At 48.0% G+C, this 21,968-nt stretch overlaps 1 long non-coding RNA gene across 1 annotated transcript in view; it reads right to left on the reverse strand.

The window, feature by feature from the left end:
• Positions 1–5,532: 5,532 nt before the first annotated feature.
• LOC131839568 (uncharacterized) overlaps positions 5,533–21,968 on the reverse strand; it is a 66,421-nt gene continuing 49,985 nt past the window's right edge. The window contains exon 9 of the long non-coding RNA XR_009356989.1: positions 5,533–5,821. This is a non-coding gene — a long non-coding RNA (uncharacterized LOC131839568). The remainder of the gene's footprint in view (positions 5,822–21,968) is intronic.

Raw genomic sequence — 21,968 nt, forward strand, 5'->3', positions numbered from 1 at the left:
TGTCATGGTGGCCTTGGGAAACTAATTGGCTGAATCAAGAAACCAGGCAAGTTGGGCGCCTGGGCGGCTCTGTCGGTTAAGCGTCTGCCTCGGGCTCGGATCACGATCCCAGGGCCCTGGGATCGAGCCCCGCGTCGGGCTCCCTGCTTCTCCCTCTCCTCCCTGCTTGTGCTCCCTCTGGCTATCTGTGTCACTATCTGTCTCTTTCTCTCAGATAAATAAATAAAATCTTTAAAAAAAAAAAAAAAAAAAAAAAGGGAAGAAACCAGAGAAGCACCAACAGAAGAAACAGTGACTCTCCCAGAGAGGAGGCCATAGGCAATTTTAACTATTTCCGAGGCCACAACAGGAGCAACTCTTTTACAAGCAATGGGTTGTTGGAGGGAAATAAGTAACTTTTTATTTAAAGCCCACATGAGGGGCACCTGGGTGGCTCAGTGGGTTAAGCCTCTGCCTTCAGCTCAGGTCATGGTCTCAGGGTCCTGGGATGGAGCCCCGCCTCAGGCTCTCTGCTCTGTGAAGAGCCTGCTTCCCGCCCCCTCTCTCTCTGCCTGCCTCTCTGCCTACTTGTGATCTCTGTCAAATAAATAAATAAAATCTTTTTAAAAAATCTGTTAAATTCCCAGGCAGTAAAACGCACTCTCTTCTTCAGTGTCGTTCTCGGGGTTTTGACATAAACGCAACCACCGACCAGCGTCCATATAAAGAACACTCCAGCGCACCCCCTTCCCGCCAGATTCCCTTCTCTGTCCCTTTGCGGTCAGTTCCTCCCCCGGCCCCTGGCCGCCACGGATCTGTTCTCCTTCTGCATTTTTCCAGAGTGTCAGAGAAGTGGAATCACATGGCACGTGGCCTTTCGAGTCTGGATGCTTCTGAGGTTCACCAAAGCTGTTGCATGCATTCCTTCTTATTCTAGATGATTCTGTCACATCGCCGAGGTGACTGTGCGGCCCGCCACGGTTGGCTGGTCCCTCCGCCCAGCGAAGGATGGGGCCTGTCCTCGGATTGCGGCGATGAGGAACAAAGCTGCTATATACATCCGTGTTTGGGTTTCTGCGCGAACAGACGTTTTCATTTCTCCCGTGTGAACACCTGGGGCCCAGTCAGGTTGTGACTGTCACCACCAGTCAGGCTATGCATGACCTCCACGTCAGCCTCGCCTAAAGGTGTGGCTGGGGAGAACACGGCCTCGTCGGCTCCGGGTCCCTGCCAGCGGTGCTGGGACGACAAAGGTCAATCCCTGAGGAGCGGACGAACGTTCGCGGTCACTTCAGCCTCCTGCCATCCGGGCCTTTTCCCTTCAAATGTCAAATCATTGTTTTGGTTTCATTTCCTTTTATTTCCACGGATGTGAAGAAGTGCCCAAGAACAGTGAAAGGACCAGGAGTGGCTCCAAACAGCCCAGGAAAGTGTTCATAGTCCCCTAAGCAAGATGGCCCAATCTCGAGGAATTGGTAAATCAACCTTAAAAGCCAAAAAAACCCAACAGTCTTTTAAAAAAAAAAAAAAAATTCCAATTTTTTTCTTTATCACAAAACATTATATATATTTCCAACTTGCCCTGAATGTGACAGCAGGGAGGCTGTCTAACAGCGACAAGGCCGTGCCCCCCATCAGAGGACAGCTGGCTGTGGGTCTGTCTTAGGACTGTCTTAGGACTGGGCTGGGCCCACCCTGCTCGGGGCTCTAGGACCAGGACCCTCGGTCTGCAGGACTCGTTCCAGAACTGCAGCTGGGAAGCCACAGCTGTCTATGCCATTGCCCTGAGCCCCGAGCCCCGATTCTACCCAAACACGACCTGGCCTGGCTCAAGGCGGGGGCGCCTGGCCTCCCTGACTTGTGGGTCTCCCTCGACCTCTTGTTAGAAGAGTCATGGGAGCTGCATTCATCAGGGTTCCCCAGAGAAACAGAACAGATAGGGTGTGTGTGCGTGTGTGTGTGTGTGTGTGTGTGTGTGTGTGCATGTGTGCGTGTACGGAGATGTATTACAAACACTGTCCCACAAGACTGCGGAGGCTGAGAAGTCCTAAGTCAGACCTGCAGCCAGTAAGCCGGGGGCCCAGAAGAGCCAACGGTGTACGTGCCAGCCTGAATCTTAGTCCGAAGGCGGGAGAAACCAATGTCCCAACTTGAAGACAGCCAGAGAGAGCACAATCCTTCTCCTCCCCCCCTCGCCTTTTGTTCTGTTCAGGCCTTCGATAGATTGGAGGAGGCCCAGCCACGTCAAGGACAGCCATCTGCTTGCCTCAGGTCTCCCGATTCCCATGGGAGTCTCCCCGAGAAACACCCCCCAGGCACACCCAGAACCACGTTTGACCAAATATCTGAGCCCCCCGCCCCCACCCCATGGCTCAGTCAAGTCACATGTGAAATGGACGATCACAGAGACCGGGGGCCCCTCCCTGCCCAGGCTCATCGATGGCACCCCCCCCCCCTCCGGCCCCGCAGCATGTAACCGGGGGCTGCTTCCTCAGGCCTGGCTGCCGGCACGGGGCCCGGGTCTGGCCGGAAGACAGCAGGCCGAGGTGGGGACAAGGGAGGTGGTCAGCCAGTGACTGGTGCCGCTTGGCAGAAACTCTGTAGCCAGCGCAGGCCACTCGGGGATACACACCAGCTTCGCCGGGTTAGTCATCAGGGTTCCCCAGAGACTTTCTCGGGAACCCCTGCCTCCTCCTAGTCTTGGTGCGCCCGGGCCTGGGAATGGAATCTGCGCCTTCGTTCTCTGTGATGCCGCTTCTGGACTATTCTCCACAGGAAGCCGACCTCTGGACCTCCTGTTGTCAGATCTTCCTCCCTGCCACCTCTCCGTGCCTCGGTCGCCCACAGACCTCCAGGCCACCCGCTCTCCATCCCTGAAGATCCTGGTGCTGGGCCTCCTGACCCTTTGCACCTGCTCACTTCCTGGGGTTCCAGCCCCCACACAGGCTTCCACCTCATCCCTCACCTCCTCTCCTCCAGCGGCTCCTCCTCACGGCTCAACAGCTGGTTCCTGAGGGCACACACTGGGCCGGGCGAGCATGCCCAGATCCTTCGGACCCCCAATTTCCAGCCCTTTCAGTCCCCCACCTCCTACCATCCATTTCTTGCTTCTAGATTCCTGCGCCCCAAGATGTCCTTGGCCATCTCAGCACCCGCGAGCCATGGTCCTCTGGCGCTCTTCCCCGATCCTCGCTCCCGGACTCCTTTCCCGCCCTCATCCCACCGCCCCGGGGTGGCACGGGGACCCCTCGCCTCTGCTCAGACCCTGCCCCCTGCCCTGCACTCCTGAAAGTGGCTGGGGACATGCACGTTCCCGCTGACCAGTCTCATTCACAGTCAAAGGTGCTCTGCTGGATGGGGCCCCGGGCCTCCTTCCTGTAACCCACGGCCACCCGACCCAGTCCCTGCCCTGCTCCCCGGGGGGGACTCCCACCTGCCCAGGCTGCTTCCCTCTCACTGAAGGAATGGGGACCTGCCAACCAAGACCTCCCTCAGGCTCTCCTGGCTACGCTCTTCTGATTGTTCGGGTGAGCCCTGGGCCCGTCTCTCACACCCACAGTCGCCTCTACCTGCGAAATGTCACCAGGATAGAGGCCCCTCTGGCCCCTGCCTCCCGCCTCCTGTGAGGCTCCCAGTCGCTGCCTCTGTGTCCTTCCCCAGCCTGGGCTCAACCCAGTAGCCAGAGAGATGGAGTTAAACACAAAAGCCAGATGGGATCACACCACATCCGCAAACACCTGCGACAGCTTCTCATCACTTCTCTCTCTTTCTTTCTCTCTCTCTCTCTGGGTCGAAGCTCCCTGGGGCTTAGCCAATGCCCGGCCGATGCCTGGACCAGGTTACCTTCTGCCCAGTCTCCGCCCCTTCTCTCTTGATCTCACCCACCTGCCAGCCTCCTTCCGGGCTGACCAGCCACCTGCTCCCACTGGAGCCTTGCTGTGCCCCTGCCTGGAGCCCTGCCCCACCCTCACACCCAGGACTGTCCCTCCTGTCCCTGTTTGCCTCGCTTGTATAAAATGTTACTCTCCTAGCCAGGCCTTTCCGGGCCACCCCACCTAAGATGCATCCCTCCCCAAACCCAGCATCTCCCTCCCTGCCCTGGGTTCCACGCGGCGCTTAGTGCCCTTTTTTTTTTTTTTTTTTTTTAAAGATATCATTTATTTCAATCTCCAGTAGGTGGAGAGGCAGGCAGAGAGAGAGAGAGAGAAAGGAGGAAGCAGGCTCCCCATTGAGCAGAGAGCCCGATGCGGGGCTCCATCCCAGGACCCTAAGATCATGACCTGAGCCGAAGGCAGAGGTTTAACCCACTGAGCCATCCAGGTGCCCAGTGCCCTGTCTTTTGTTAAATCTTTCTTTACCTGGTTTTGCGCCCACCTCTCCGTAGGGTATTGGAAGCTCCGTGGGGGCCGGCAGTTCTGTTATTTGCTGCTGACACCCCTCCCCAAGCCCCGGTCCTCCTCTCCCCCACCACACCTCCCCCACCACCCCCATCTACAGCAGTGATGCTGGTTCATGCTAGGAACTCAGTAAGACTCTGCAGTCCTTCCGTGTCCGCCCCCACCTGGCACCCTTCTTGCTGACCCCAGCCCGATGCTTCAGCAGCCCCCACCCCTGCACCATTTCCCCCTCACTACCCACTCCTTCCCAGCAGTGTGCCAACACGCAAACACACTGTCATTTCTCCCTTCTTACAAAACCATCACAAACCCCACAAAAGCCTCTCTTGGCCCAGCATCACTTTCCAAGAAGCGTGCCGGTCCTCTGATCTAGAAGATTCCTTCAAAGAATGTCTGCATTGTCTGTGTCCCTCCCCCTCCTCCCACTCCCTCCAGATAGATCTCTTTCGGATAAGCTAACGTCCCCTCCTCTCTCTGAGTGGCCCTTATCGAGGTCCAATGATCTTGGGGCTGTAATCCCAGGCCACACCCCCTTGGTTCTGGGATCCGCTCCCGCCTGGTTTCCCCTGGCAAGTCCAAGGCTGTCTTCAAATCTCCTCCCTGCTCACGCTCGCCGGCGTGATAAGTCACTGGAGGGCTTGGACTCTCAGCTTCAGCCCTCTGGCCAACCCCTTAACCCTGACTCCAGACTCCAATGCCCAGCATCCTCCTCAAAGCCTCCACTTGGGGTCCAGTGGGCTCCTCTGACCTTCCACGGCCAAGCCCATTGTCAAGCCCCTCCCCCACCAACCTGCTCCTCCCCACCATCACCCTCCCCAGCAAAGGATGAGGTCTTCCTCCCCACCCCACCCCCACCCCTCCACCCCCAGCCCTAAACTCTGGGGCCTCCGCCTCACACTTTCCTCCACTTTCTTCCAGTGGCCGGTTCACACCGTAGAACCCGTGCGGGGACCACCTGCCCGATCCTTGCTGTTCCCCATTTCTGGAATGTTCTCCCCACGACCCCCACCTATCTCTGCACGGTTTGTTCCTACCCCCTCCTGGATATATTTCCTCCTTGGCAGGCTGTCACTCTCTCTCACACTATACATGTGATTGGCTGATCGGTTGAGTGAGGGACCGTCTGTCTCCCCCCCCCCCCCCCCCGCAACTAGAAAGTGCCAGAATGCCATCTCCTTTGTTCACTAGCAGAGCAGTATCTAGTACATCGCAAGTTCTCCCAGAGATGTCCTGGATGAGAAAAAATGACTACGATTGTACTTGAGGATTTAATGTAAATGATTAAAAAGTTTAAACGCCAGGCGTCTCTGCAGGGCATGTGGAAAGAACAGAGTTTTGTCTTTTCAGATTAACTCGGACATTCGTGTTCTCCAGAAAACACCATCCAGTTGCAACTCTCCACAGCCTTGCTGGGGATGGTGGGGACTGAGGGTTCCGATGGAAATCTAGAACCGAGCAAAAAGCACAGAAAAATCAAGACTTGCGTGGGAGTTCCGCTGAGTCAGGTACTTTGAGATACGTGATCTGGGTCGAAATTCCAAGATGCTTTTATTCCAGTGGCCGGTTCACACCGTAGAACCCATGCGGGGACCACCTGCCGGATCCTTGCAGACACGGCCCCTGGAGCCAGGCTGCCTTTCAGACCCAGCCCCGCCCCCTCCTGGCTCTGGGACGCTGCATGGATCGCCTACAATGTCCCTGCCTCATTTTTCTCATCTATAAAGTGGGGACGGTAATCCATCCTTCACAAGGCTGTTGTGAGAGTTAAACGGGTAAAGCCTGGGGCAGGCTAAGAGGCAGCTTCTAAAAGGCACTGGATTCCTCCCCACCCCCGTTTCCCCCATGCACAGCCGCGTGTAACCCCTTCCCTCCTGTAGAGTTGGACTTAACTGCCTACTTCCGCCCAACAGCAGAACTGATGCGCTGTGGCAGCTGAGATCAGGCTCTGAACGACAGTGACTGGCGGACCCTCCCTCCTTCTCCCCTCCCCTCCCTTGCCCTCCTGCGCTCACTTGCTCTCTGATTCTGTATCATGATTCTATATCATGAGCTGCTCTATGGGGAGGCCCACACAGCAAGAAACTGAGGACAGCCACAAGCCACCCATCTGCCAGGAAATCCCGCCAACAACCCCATGAGTGAGCTCGGCCACCAGTCCTTCCCCGGCCAAGCCTGGAGATGACCACAGCCTTGGCGACACTTCGATGGCAACCTCATGGAACACTCGGGAGTCAGAAGACCCAACTAAACTGTGCCCAGACTACTGACCTGCAGAAACTATGAGATAAAAATGTCTGTTGCTTTAAGCTAAGATCTTTGTTTTTTTTTGTTACACAGCAAGAGCTAACTCATACAGCCTAGAAAACGCTCAGCATGGGACACCAGCCTGGCTCAGTCGCAAGAACGTGTGGCTTTTGATTTTGGGGTTGGGAGTTTGAGCCCCATGTTGGGTGTAGAGGTTACATTAAAAAAAAAATCTTGGGGCTCCTGGCTGGGTCACTCAGTTAAGCATCTGACTCTTGATCTCAGTTCAGGTCTTGATCTCAGGGTTGTGAGTTCAAGCCCCATGTTGGGCTCCACACTGAGCGTGGAGCCTACTTAAAAAAATACATAAAAGAAGGGTAAAATCTTTTTAAAAAATAAAAATAAATAAAATGCCTAGTACAATGACTGGTTCAGGGCATACATTCAATAAATGACTTGTAATGACCATGCTGTGTGTTCAAGGGGAATTCAAAATACATAGAATATAAACCTAGTCATCAGGTCATTGATATGGCCTTCGAACAAGGAACCCATGTCCTTTGCCACTTTTTAAAGCCATCAAATGGGGCACCTGGGTGTCTCAGTTGTTAAGCATCTGCCTTTGGTTCAGGTCATGATCCCAGGATCCTAGGATCAAGCCCCAGCTTGGGCTCCTTGCTCTACAGGAAGCTTGCTTCTCCCACTCCCACTCCCCGTGCTTGTGTTCCCTCTTTCACTGTGTCTCTCTCTGTCAAATAATAAATAAAATCTTAAGAAAAAAAAATTTTTTTTAAATCCATCGAACAGGTGCACTGAATCCAGAGGAGAAAAATGTATATTGTATCCTACTTTTTAAGAAGGAGAAGTGGCCCAAGCATATAAAAGTATTTGTTTATATTAAACAAAGAAAGGAAAACCTAAAAGCCAATATCAGACAGATGGATTGATAGGGAACAGTGTAGAGAGAACATGAGTAGAGCTAGACTTCTCCAAAGACACTGTTTTGTACTTTTGACTCTGGAACCATGGAAATGCTTTATTCGATTATAAACCTAATTAAACTGAAATGGAAATAATCCCCTAAAAAATAGAAGCAAATGAAACAAATAGATGTAACTGTATGTAAAGTTGGTGGGTCACCCACCCAGAGGAACTATTTCAAGACTAAGTAATTTTACCATGGGGTGCCTGGGTGGCTCAGTGGGTTAAAGCCTCTGCCTTCAGCTCAGGTCATGATCTCAGGGTCCTGGGATCGAGCCCCACATTGGACTCTCTGCTCCGCAGGGAGCCTGCTTCCTCCTCTCTCTCTCTCTCTGCCTGTCTCTCTACCTACTTGTGGTGTCTCTCTGTCAAATAAATAAATAATATCTTAACAACAAAAAAAAGTTATTTAGTAAAAAAAAAAGAGTAAGTAATTTTATCATACATTCCAGAATGAGATACCCTAAATCCCTAAATATTTTTTTTTAAAGGAGCAAATAAATGGGGGGTGCCTGGTTGGCTGTTGGAAGAGTGTGAGACTCTTGATCTCAGATTGTGAGTTCAAGCCACAATGGGTATAGAGATTACTAAAACTAAATAAATAAACTTAAAAATAAATAAAGAAAAATTTAAAATAAAAGGATCAGGGCCACATGGGTGCCTCAGTCGGTTAAACATCTGCCTTTGGCTTAGGTCATGATCCCAAGTCCCACATCAGGCTCCTCGCTCAGCGGGGAGCCTGCTTCTCCCTCTGCCTGCTGCCCCCCATGCTTGTGCTCTCTCTCTCTCTTTCTCTCTCTCTGACAAATAAATAAATAAAATCAAAAAATTAAATAAATAGGGGCACCTGGGCAGCTCAGGTCGTGATCTCAGGGTCCCGGGATGGAGCACCACGTCGGGCTCCCTGCTCAGCAGAGAGCCTGCTTCCCCTACTCCCTCTCTGCCTACTTGTTATCCCCGTCTGTCAAATAAATAAAATCTTTAAAAAAAAATTAAATAGGGGCGCCTGCATGGCTCAGTGGGTTAAGCCTCTGCCTTCGGTCCAGGTCACGATCTCAGGGTCCTGGGATCGAGCCCCACATCGGGCTCTCTGCTCAGCAGGGAGCTTGCTCCCCACCCCCCGGCCTGCTGCTCTGCCTACTTGTGATCTCTGTCTGTCAAATAAATAAATAAAAATCTTTAAAAAAAAAATATATATATATATACACAAATAAATAAAAAGAGGAAATAAATCTTTTAGTAGTTATATTGTTAGCAACACTATTGGTATTTTTCCAAAATACATAATATAATTTAATATACACTATATGATGTTTATAACAATATAATTATGCATAGGGATAAAACAAATAAGTCATATGTTAATGTTCTTAGGAACCAAGATTTTCAGCAGAAGAGAAAAAAGAAAAGAAAAAAGAATCAAATCAAAGAAGATAAGTAAAAACCCTATAATCCTAAATTTAAGCTGGCAATATGAACGTAAACACATGGTGCATCTCTTATTTATTTATTTAATTTAAAAATATTTTATTTCTTTTTAAAAATTAAATTTAATTAATTAACATATAGTATATTATTAGTTTCAGAGGTAGAATTTTGTAACTCATCAGTTGCATATAATACCCAGAGCTCACTACAAGTACCCACCTTAATGCCCATCACCCAACTACCCCATCCCTCCACTTACCTCCCAAATATATTTTATTTTTAACTAATGTCTACACCCAACGTGGGGCTCAAACTCACAACCCTGAGATCAGGAATTCCACACTCTACTGACTGAGCCAGCCAGGCACTCCACATTTTCTCTTTAAAATGAAAGGTATTTCCCAGCTCTAGCCACTAAAGGCACTTAAAAACTAATAATCAAGCAGTGACAAAACACTTGACTCCAAGACTGTGGTCTTTATTTTTTTTTTTTTTTTTTTTTTTTTTTTTTTTTTTTTTTAAGATTTTATTTATTTTATTTGACAGAGAGAGAGATCACAAGTAGGCAGAGAGGCAGGCAGAGACAGAGGGGGAAGCAGGCTCCCTGCTGAGCAGAGAGCCCGATGCGGGGCTCGATCCCAGGACTCTGAGATCATGACCTGAGCCGAAGGCAGCGGCTCAATCCACTGAGCCACCCAGGCGCCCCGACTGTGGTCTTTAAACACCATTTTCCACTAAAAGGAGCTAGGGCTTCTTGGTTGATTCCAAGTCCAGGCAAAAAGGACAGGATGAGCCAGGAAAATCTGGTCAAGCAAGCAAGAGAGGTCTGATAGACTACTGTAGCTCTTCCTCTTTTCTTTTCTTCTCTGCTTTAGAAAATACTCACTGGTTTTTCCCCTTTTTTGTAGGCTGTTAGGACCTGGTAGACCCCTAATGAGTTTGTGGGGTCACACACTCAGGTGAATGGCAGCCCACAAGGTCTGGAGGTAAATGTCAAACAGAGGAAATAAGGAAGCCAATTTCTGTCTATCAGAGAAGGGACATACAAATATGGGAAGGGGGAAGTCTAGAACAGCGTTAGCACTCCTGGAATTGTCAGTAATGCTGAGACTCAAGGTGTTTTTAATAGATAGGAGGGGAGAAATGTAGGAACTATTGTAAGGTTTTTATAGTTTCCACCAAGCAGTATATTATCACTTAAAGGTAGATTGTGATTTCCTTCTTGTTTATTTATATTTTTTAGCAACCTTTACACCAATCATGGGGCTCAAACTCATGACCCCAAGACCAAATGTCACACACTCCTCTGACTAATCATCCCAGGTGCCCCAAGGTAGACTGATTAATTTAAGTTGTACTATAAACCCTACAGCAACCATTACAATAATAAAAGTTATAATAAGCCAACAAATGAGATACAATAGAAATTTCAAAATATTCAATTAGGCCAAAAGGAAGAAAACAATAAGACAAATAGAAAATTAATAGCAGGGCGCCTGGGTGGCTCAGTTGGTTGGACGACTGCCTTCGACTCGGGTCATGATCCTGGAGTCCCGGGATCGAGTCCCACATCAGGCTCCCAGCTCCATGGGGAGTCTGCTTCTCCCTCTGACCTTCTCCTCGCTCATGTTCTCTCTCACTGTCTCTCTCTCAAATAAATAAATAAAATCTTTAAAATAAAATAAAATAAAATAAAAAAAAAAAAAAAAAAAAAAAGAAAATTAATAGCAAAATGTTAGATTTAAACCTTTATAACAATGGCCATATTAAATATAAGTGGCTTAAATATTCAAATTTAAAGGCAGTGAGTGTCAGACTGAATAAAAAAGCAAGACTCAGCTGCATGCTGTCTATAAGAAACACACTTCAGGGGCACCTTGATGGTTCAGATGGTTAAGTGTCTGCCTTTGGCTCAGGTCATGATCCCCAGTTCCTGAGACTGAGTCCCACATCGGGCTCCCAGCTCAGCGAGGAGTCTGCTTCTCCCTCTGCCTCTCCCTCTGCTCCTGCTCTTTCTCTCTCTCAAATAAATAAATAAACAAATTTAAAAGAAAGAAAGAAAGAAAGAGCTCTTAAAAAAAAAAAAAAAGCATCTGACTCTTGATTTTGACTTAGGTCATGATCTCAGGGTTATGAAACTGAGCCCCAAGTTGGGTTCCATGCTGGGTGTGGAGCCTACTTAAGATTCTCTCTCTCTCACTCTAAATCTCACAAAACAAACTGAGGGTTGTTGGGGGGAGGTGGGGAGGGATAGGGTGGTTGGTTTATGGACATTGGGGAGGGTATGGGATATGGTGAGTGCTGTGAAATGTGTAAGCCTGATGATTCACAGACCTGTACCCCTGGGGCAAATAATACATTATATGTTAATAAAAATAATTTTTTAAAAAGGATTCTTTCTCTTCCTCTCCCCCCCCCACTCTGCTTGCACATGCATGCACACCCTGTAACACACACTTCAAAATAAAGACACAAATAGATTACAAGGAGAAGAATGGAAAAAGATGGAGCTATCATTAATCAAAACAAAAAGCTGGAGAGACTATATTAATATCAGACCTAGTAAATTTTACAATAAAATATATTATAATGATAAAAAGGGTATATAATAATGACAAAGGGGCCAATTCATCAAGAGGACATAACAGGGGGCACCTGGGTATCTCAGTTTAAGCACCTGCCTTCAGCTCAGGTCCTGATCTTGGGATCTTGGGATCAAGCCCCACATCAGGCTCCCTGCTCAGCAGGAAGTCTGCTTCTGCTTCTTCCTCTTCCTCTGCCCCTACTCCCCACTCATGCACTCCCACTCTCTTTCTCAAATAATAAGTAAAATATTTTTAAAAGAGAGGACATAACAATTCTAAATGGTTAAGCACGTAATAACAGCTTCAAAATGCTTAAAGCAAAACCTGATCTGCAGAAAGAAATACACGAATTGACAATTATAGTGGAAGATTTCAATATCCTTCCTTCAATAATTGATAAAACAAGTGGACAGAAAACCAGTAAGTTGGGGGCACCTGGGTGGCTCAGTGGGTTAAAGCCTCTGCCTTCAGCTCAGGTCATGATCCCAGGATCCTGGGATCGAGCCCCGAATCACACTCTCTGCTCTGCAGGGAGCCTTCTTCCTCCTCTTCCTCTGTCTGCGTCTGCCTACTGGTGATCTCTGTCAAATAAATAAATTAATAAATATTTAAAAAAGAAAGAAAACCAGTAAGTTGGGGCACCTGGGTGGCTCAGGGGGTTGAGCTTCTGCCTTCCACTCAGGTCATGGTCTCAGAGTCCTGGGATCGAGCCCCACATCAGGCTCCCAGGTCGGCAGGAAGCCTGTTTCTCCTTCTCCCATACCCCTTGCTTGTGTTCCCCCTCTCTCTCTCTCTGTGTCTGCCAAATAAATAAATAAAATCTTAAAAATAAAAGTCTGAAAATTAAATAACACACTTCTAGATAACCCAAGGATCAAAAAGAAAGTCAAAGGGAAATTAAAAAGTATTGTGAATTGACTGAAAAGGAAAATGTGACATATCAAAACTTGTGGGAGTATTAGCTATCGATTTTTTTAAATTTTATTGATTTATTTGACAGACAGAGATCACAAGTAGACAGAGGGGTAGGTGGCAGGGTGGGGAAGCAGGCTCCCCACTGAGTGGAGAGCCCAATGTGAGGCTGGATCCCAGGACCCTGGGATCATGACCTGAGCTGAAGGCAGAGGCTTTAACCCACTGAGCCACCCAGGCGCCCCTAGCTATTGATTTTTTGTAGATGCTCTTTATCAAATTATTCCTCCTATTCTCAGGTTGTTGAAAGTTTGGGGGTTATTTTAAACCATGAATGGGTGTTAGATTTTGTAAAAAATTCTTTTTCTGTATTAAGTGATAGGATCATATCCTTTTTCTTCTTTAGCCTGTTGATCTGGTTGAGTTACATTAATCGATTTTTGAATATTGACGCAGCCTCACACACGTAGATTGTGACCCACCTGGTTATGTACGGTATGTAATTCTTTTTTATGTACTGCTGAATTTGATTTGTCAGAATTTCACTGAGGATCTTTTCAAGTTCATGAGAACTATCAGTCTACGGTTTTCTTCACACTGTCTTTTCTGATTTTGATATCAGGGTAATACTGGCTTCATAAAATAAGTTGAGAAGTATCCTTCCCTCTCATTTTTGGGAACAGATTGTGTAATATAGGCGCCAATTTTTCCCTAAATGTTTGGTATGATTCTCTTTGAACCCACCCTGGACATAGACTTTTTTAAAAAAAGAATTTATTTATTTGTTTGACAGAGATCACAAGTAGGCAGAGAGGCAGGCAGAGAGAGAGAGAGAGGAGGAAGCAGGCTCCCTGCTGAGCAGAGATCCCAATGTGGGGCTCAATCCCAGGACCCTGGGATCAATGACCTGAGCTGAAGGCAGAGGCTTTAACCCATTGAGCCACCTAGGTGCCCCTGGACATAGACTCTTTAAAAAAAAATATTTTATTTAGATATTTGAGAGAGAAAGAAAGAGAACACAAACACGGGGAGGGGCAGAGGGAGAAGCAGACTCCCCACTGAGCAGGCAGTGCGGCTCACCCCAAGGTCCTGGGACCATGACCTGAGCCAAAGGCAGACGCTTAATCGACTGAGCCACCCAGGTGCCCCTAAAGAGACCTTTTTTTTTTTTTAAGATTTTATTTATTTATTTGACAGAGAGAGATCACAAGTAGACGGAGAGGCAGGCAGAGAGAGAGAGAGAGAGGGAAGCAGGCTCCCTGCCGAGCAGAGAGCCCGATGCGGGACTCGATCCCAGGACCCTGAGATCATGACCTGAGCCGAAGGCAGCGGCTTAACCCACTGAGCCACCCAGGCGCCCCTAAAGAGATCTTTTAAAGTTTATTATTTTTTTAGTTATCTCTACAACCTACATGGTGCTCCAACTCCTGACCTCAGATCAAGAATCATATGTTCTTCCAACTGAGCCAGCCAGGTGACTCTGTAGACATTTTTTATGGGAGATCTGAAATTATGAATTCAATTTCCATAGTAGTTATAGGACTTTTCAGATTATGTATCTCATCATGATTGAGTTTTGGTGGTCTGTGACTTTAAGGAGTTGGTTCATTCCATTTAAATGATCAAGTCAAGTTTTTCATAGCATTCTTTTATTATCTTTTTAATGGCTGTAGGATCTGTAGTGATACTCTTTCTTTCTTTCTTTCTTTCTTTCTTTCTTTCTTTCTTTCTTTTTTTCCTTTTTGAGAGAGCGAGAAGGTGAGTGAGAGGGCACGAGCAGGGCTGGGGCAGAGACTTTTGATCCCAGGGCTCTAGGATCATGACCTGAGCCAAAGGCAGACACTTGACTAACTGAGCCACGCAGGCACCCCGATACTCCTTATTTCATTCCTGATATTGGTGATTTATGTTTTCTCTCTTTTCACATTGTGGTCATTTTGGAGGTATATCAAATTTTATTTTTTTTCCCAAAGAACCAGTTTTTGTTTCATTGATTTTGTCTGTTTTCCTGTTGTCAATTTCATTGATTTCTCCTCTTTATCTTTCCATCGTACTGCTTGCCTTGGATTTATTTTATTCTTTTTTTTTTTTTTTAATCCGGTTTCTTGCAGTGGGAATTTAGGTTATTGATTTGAGACCTTCTTCTTTTCAGACGTAAACTCTGTATTTCCCTTCTGTATTCTGGTGCTCTGTATTTCCCTTCCAGCTCTACTTTACCTGCATCCCACAAATGGCTCTATATTTTCATTTTCAGTACTACGTAGCAGATGATTTGGGGAGGTGGTACCGAGAGATGTCCAGAGAAGACAAAGACAGGATCTACCAAAAGTCACACCGCAGCCCTCAACAGCACAGAGGTGCTGCCAGGGAGTGGCTGTCCAGCCATGTTTCCACATTGTCCTTGCCCTTGGCAAGATGGACAGTTCTTGCCAATGGAGCGTGAGACGCACTGTGTGTTTCTTCCAAGCCAATGCAGTTAAGAAATAAATATTCTTGGGGTGCCTGGGTGGCTCAGTGGGTTCAGCCTCTACCTTTGGCTCAGGTCATGATCTCAGGGTCCTGGGATTGAGCCCCGCATTGGGCTCTCTGCTCGGTGGGGAGCCTGCCTCCCCCTCTCTCTCCGCCTGCCTCTCTGCCCACTTGTGATCGATCTCTCTTTCCCTCTGTCAAATAAATAAATAAAATCTAAAAAAAAAAAAAAAGAAGAAGAAGAAAGAAATATTCTTTGTCCATACTCTCCCTTTCCACTGACAGAGGCAAGCAATGATGACAAATCCTACAGGGGTAGAGCCAAAAGATGGGTTAAATGGACAAGACACATGCCTTTTGAATTAAGCCATTAATAGTTTGGAATGCACGTGGTAACAGCAGCTAGTATGTCTTTGCCATTAACCCCCAAATCAGCCAGTGCACCTTCAGAGATGCCTGGTAATCATACGTATCAATGAACATACTTGAACTTGTTGATTTTATCCAGAAGCCATTCTTGGGTATTAAAGGCTCTAAGTTTATTGCCTTGTTATACCTACTACACTGAGAACACTTTAAAAGAGAAGGAGGAGAAGAACATTCTGGACACGAGGGCTGATCAGAACTCCCAGTTCAAAAGCCCTGGGGAGTGACGCGGACAAGCACACTTCAGAGCTCCCGGTTCTGACGGTTCCTGCCCGGACCTTGGCTCTCTCCCCACTGACGTCTGCTGAAGGCAAACATCTGGAGGACGGAGAATCCCTGAACGGTCTCCCCAGACTGTTTCTGCTTCCTACCTTCCCGCCATGGGCACTTGAATGCCCTGGGAAGAAGCTCATGCTCCATGGCCCGGAGTCTCATTCTCTGGTCTTTGTGCTTCATTTTTGTATATCAGGGAGGACCGGATCCAGAGCCATACACAAAACACAACCCCAAACATCTGCTCTGTCCAGCTCGCAATTAAAACGACCTGCTCTCGTCTTAGATCTCCTCTGTGTCGCTGTATCTGTATCTGTTCCACTGACCTCCTCTTTTCTAGCCCAATGCATTACATTCAAAATAGGAAGTTGAAATGGTTGTACCTTTCAATGAGAAACATCTTCCCTCCCAGGCCAAAGGAGGGTGCTTTTCCCCATCTTTGCTCTCTGCACTTCCTCTCCCATGAAAGCTACTGAACTTGAGTCCTATTAACTCCTCTCTGGTTTATAAGCTCTGATTTATAGGACAAATTACCAATGTAGCGCTCGGAAAGGAACTTTTCTGTCGGCTACCACCGGGGCTGGAGCCCATCGCCCTGCCCCCACGCCCGTTTATTCATTCCTGGCATGGAGAGATCGAGAGGGCTGGAGCAATTTCATCAGCCCTTGGAATTCACGGACTGCCAGCCTCCTCTCCCCGGACCACACCGCTACCATAAATAGACATCACGTGGCTTCCTTTTATGATAAGGTCAGAAGAAACGAGTGCACAGGGAGAAGGTGCTAGGAGAGCCAGAGCTGGGAGTTTCCCTATAAAACCCGAACACTGCTCGTCTTCTTGCCTGGGGGCTGGATCAGAGTGGGGAGGCGAGGAGCCAGCACACGGTGCACCTCCCAAGGCAGCTCCCCTGGACGCCCAAACCCTTCCCTGACCCCCTGCAGTGGTCTCTGCCCTCAGCCATCCTTACCAGGGGGGCTAGGCCCACCGCCGCCTCCCCTCCCCACCTGCCTCGCCGGGGGCTCTGCGGCTCCCCTGGCTCATTTTCTGATAGAGCTGTCGGTTTTTATTGCTGATAGGAGAAATCATTTCCTCTCTTAGCTGAATGTTAATTGGCCTTTCCCCTCTCTCATTCAGTTACTCCACACCATCCCCTAGTCCCTACCTCAAGCAGAGGAGCCTCCCAGGAAGACGAGGAAGGTGGTTCTTTTCAAACTGCTAAAGCAGAGGTTTAGGGGAAGCTAAACAGGAAGGTGCAGAGGGAGTTTTACCCCCGTCCTCAGTAGCTGCCCGTGAGCTCAGCCCATCACCTGCTGCGCAGAGGACTCAGATTTCATGGGCAGACCCATGAGGCCTGTTGCATCTAGCTGAAGCCTCCATGGAGCACGTTTGAGAGGCCAGGCTCCAAGGCGGGACTCTGAGAGGCAGACTCATAGACTGGAGGCATCGGTTCGATGTGACCAGAGCCGTGGCAGAGGTGAGCTGGGGTACCAGAGACTCAGAGGGTCAGAGAGCTGCTCTGGAGAAGGCGAAGCCACAGGCCCACTGCACAGATTAACTAGGGTGGGAGGGGTGGCCTAGTTAGGGTGTCCCATGGAGGGGACAGTCTGTGCAAAATCATGGGCGCATGGAATAGCAGAGTGCACGAGAGGAATGGTGCGAGCTTGATTGGGCTGAAGGTTAAGGTCATGTGGAGGACCCGCCACAGCAGGGCTTGGGTGCAGGGCTTCCCCTCTCATATAATTTCAGGCACTTAAAAAATAAATAGCCTTGGGGAGCCTCGGTGGCTCAGTGGGTTGAGCCTCTGCCTTCTGCTCAGGTCATGATCTCAGCATCTTGGGATTGAGCCCTGCGTTGAGCCCAGAACAGGGCTCCCTACTCAGCAGGGAGTCTGCTTCTCCCTCTCCGTGCTCATGCTCTCTCAAATAAATAAATAAAATCTTCCCAGGGTCCTGGGATCAAGCCCTGCATCGGGCTCTCTGCTCGGCGGGGAGCCTGTTTCCCCCCTCCTCTCTCTCTACTTGCCTCTCTGCCAACTTGTGATCTCTGTCTGTCAAATAAATAAATAAAATCCTTAAAAAAAAAAAAAAAGAAACAAACAAAAAAAGGAAATGAAACTAGTTTTCACAATAAAGGGAACTCAGTTCTGAGAAAATCTTGCCTAGGATCATGTAAAAAAAAAAACAAAAAAAAAAACCTCTCCCTACCGAAACAGAAATGTGTGATAAGGTATAACCACACACACAGATTGTAAGTGTGTGGGGTGTGATTTGACCCACAGCTGAATCCAGGAGGGAGGCCAGAGAGGGGCGGGAGGATGTCAGAGCTGATAACCCAGGGCCCTCGGCTTTGGCCACATCGAGATGAACGTAGAGATTGAAAGTAAGATCGCCAGCTGACAGCACATAGAAACTTGAAACTGTGACTCTTTGGGAAGCCAGGCTCCTTAGAGACCCTCCAATGGCTGATCACCCAGGGAAAGGCCAGGCTAGGAAAACCCCATCACCAACACAAGGAAGCTTGTCTGCCACAGCATGGGCAAGAGTAGTGAGGGTCTTCAAAAAGCGTCCTCTGGAAACTGAAAACTGCCTGTCTGAGCTCTGAGTGGGTTGGAAGTCTAAATTTATATTGCATGCATGGTCTGGGATTCATACATCAAGAGAAAAAAATTGATCCCGAGCTGGTGATAATCCCAGACCACCTGGTAAAGCAGATGCAAAATGGCTGTAGAGAGACACTCTTTCAATTCAGGTGGCAGTCTCCAAATCCCCCAGAAGAAACACGCTCCTCCAAAGATGAGCTCACAATGTCGAATCCCAGGATGTGTGAAGAAAGAGGTCATCTTGGACATGGCAGCAGGTGCCGCAAACATGAGGATGGCGTGCTCAGACCGAGAGGACAGAAGAGCCTGCACAGGAGAGCATACATGCAGAATGTTTCTCGTGATAGAAGGCCGAGATGAAAGAGTCAGACGCTTAAGGAGACAACAACACATCACGGAGGTGAGAACAAACAGATCTGGACAACATTTACATTAGGAATGACGTGGTGTCTGAGAGTTGGGGAGCAGTATGTGTGCAATAGGAATGGCCGTGGGTGGATATTTGGTGAGGGTGAAGAAGAAGAAGTGTCTTGGGGCCTTTTGTCCTATTGTCTCTAATTTCACATACATTTGAACATGTCCATATGGAAGATCAAAAAACAAACAGGTCTCCAGACAGAACTTCTAGAAAGGCACCATAGACATAGATGTAAACGTCAGGACAGACAGGTCTGATGGCAGGGTACACGGATGAAGAGAGAAATGATGAACTAGAAGGTGTAAAAAAATATCCAGAATGCAAAGTAGAGGGATAAATAGATGAGAACCTTCCAGAGAGATTAAAAGACACAGAGGAGAGACCAGCCAGTTAGAGAGCAGTTTGACATCATGTAGTGACACTCTAGGACCCTCCTGTTTTACTTCTAGGCAAGTATCCTAAGGAAACGTACACAGGAGCACTATGCCACATGTGAGAATGTTCACAGCAGCACTATGTGTAATCGAGAAAAGATGGGGATGAGCTAAATGCCCTTCAGTGGCAGAGAAGATCCACTGATTGCATTTTATTCATATAACCCACGACTATAGAGCAGTAAAAATAACCTGCAGCTAAATGACATATCAGATAAAGGGCTGGTATCCAAAATCTATAAAGAACTTATCAAACTCAACACCCAAAGAACAAATAATCCAAGCAAGAAATGGGCAGAAGACATGAGCAGACAATTCTGCAAAGAAGACATCCAGATGGCCAAAAGACCCATGGGCATCAGGGAAATACAAATCAGAACCACAGTGAGACACCACCTCACACCAGTCAGAATGGCTAAAATTAACAAGTCAGGAAACGACAGATGTTTCTGTTGATGCGGAGAAAGGGGAGCCCTCCTACACTGTTGGTGGGAACGCAAGCTGGTGCAGCCATCTGGAAAACAGTATGGAGGTTTCTCAAAAAGTTGAAAATAGAGCTACCCTATGACCCAGTAATCACACTACTGGGTATTTATCCTAAAGATACAAATGTAGTGATCCGAAGGGGCACATGCACCCCAATGTTTATAGCAGCAATGTCCACAATAGCCAAACTATGGAAAGAACCTAGATGTCCATCAACAGGTAAATGGATAAAGAGGAGGTGGTATATATACACAACGGAATACTATGCAGCCATCAAAAGAAACAAAATCTTGCCATTTGCAATGACGTGGATGGAACTGGGGGGTATTATGCTGAGCAAAATAAGTCAATCAGAGAAAGACAATTATCATATGATCTCTCTGATATGAGGAATTTGAGAGGCAGGGTGGGGTGGGGGTCGTAGAGGGTAGGGAAGGAAAAAATGAAACAAGATGGGATCAGGAGGGAGACAAACCATAAGAGACTCTTAATCTCATAAAATAAACTGAGGTTTCTGGGGGCCATGGGGGTAAGGGAGAGGGTGGCTGGGTTTTGGACATTGGGGAGGGTATGTGCTATGGTGAGTGCTGTGAAGTGTGTAAGCCTGACAATTCACAGACCTGTACCCCTGGGGCAAATAATACATTATATCTTAATAAAAAATAAAAATAAGAACCTTCAGCTAATGTATCTCCTTGGATATTTCTTAAAACCATAACTTGCAGAAGCATACTTCAGAATCATAACTTTTAGGTAAAGCTTAAAAATATAAAACAATACTACATATTGTTTAGGGCTACAGACCCTCTTAATAAAATGATAAAATGTACTGTTAGGAATAAACAGGATTGTTACCTTTGGTAAAAAGGAACATGAAGAAAACATAAGAGGTCTGAACTCTTAGGGACCCAACAACGTGTCAAGGGTGGTCCGAATTACACGCAGAAGTTGACAAACCCATTGTGCTGGTTTGGATCGTCCAAGAAACATGCCCGGATGGAGTGAGATACACAAGAGATTTATTGGGGGAAGCGTCCATGAGGGACCATGGGGAAAAGGTACGGCAGCAGGTCGGAGAGCCTCAGCCCACTCGGGCAGGTGTGACACCTGAGAGAGAAGGAGGAAGCCTCACACTGCAGTATGACTGAGAGGAAGCTCTGGCCAGCCAGGTGGGCTGTCCCCAAGCAAAGACTGAGGCAGAAATGGTCCTGCTTGGCTATGTGGAGATTAGCAACCCCTCTCCCCCGGAGCAGCTCAGGGATGCAGGAGGTGGGAAGGTGGTTTGGGTGTGAGTGTCACAACAGGTCTGAAGGTGTCCCGGTTGGAAGCTCGAGGGGACTATATACTCCCCACAGCTGGTTCCTCTAATGGGGACTCTGAGTTGCACCCGTCCACAGCTGCCACAGGTGCCATCACAGTAGAGTATCGTAATATACACCAGACACAGCCCTCAGTGACTGATAGATCAGGCAAGCAACATTCAAGATCTCCTCCTGAAGAGTAACAGACAATAATCAACACCTCTATCCAGAAATTAGAGAACAGACCTTGCAAAGCACACATGGGACTTTTATAAAAATCACACGCGTTGTAGGTCACAAAGCCACTTTCAACCCATACAAAGAACTGAGAGTTGGTCATATAAAATAAAATTAGAATTAAATCGTAAAGCTTTGGAGGGTGTTTGAATGGCTCAGTCGGTTAAGCATCTGCCTTTGGCTCCGGTCATGATCCCAGAGTCCTAGGATCCTGGGAGGGAGCCCTGCATCGGGCTCCCTGCTGAGCGGGAAGCCTGCTTCTGCCTCTCCCACTTCCCCTGCTTGTGCTCCCTCTCTCGCTGTGTCAAATAAATAAATGAAATCTTAAAAAGAAAGAAAGAAAAGTAGAAGGGAGGAAACACAGCTGGATCTTGGAGAAGACAGGCCAACCAGGCCGATCTCGGGCAAGACGGACAGAAAGGAGAACCCACGAGGCATGTCCAGAAGGAGCAAAAAGAACGCAACACAGCTAGAGCCGAGGTTCAAAAATAAGGGGAGAGCTCGCACGCACAGTTCGTCTTTCACACCTCATTCTACAGGACAGTATTTATTTAGTTTAGGCTAAAACACAAATCCCTTGCCCGTAGTAGCAGCGATGGACTAACACTTACAGAGGACTTACTGCGAGCCATTCCCTGCACCTGCCCTGTTCTCTCTGGCCTCCCTACCTTTGGCCAGGCTGTTTCCTCCGCTTAAAACACCCTTTTCCGGGAGCCTGGGTGGCTCAGTGGGTTAAGCCGCTGCCTTCGGCTCACGTCATGATCTCAGGGTCCTGGGATCGAGTCCCGCATCGGGCTCT

Source organism: Mustela lutreola, chromosome 8, assembly GCF_030435805.1.
Source record: "Mustela lutreola isolate mMusLut2 chromosome 8, mMusLut2.pri, whole genome shotgun sequence".
Lineage (NCBI taxonomy): Eukaryota > Metazoa > Chordata > Mammalia > Carnivora > Mustelidae > Mustela > Mustela lutreola.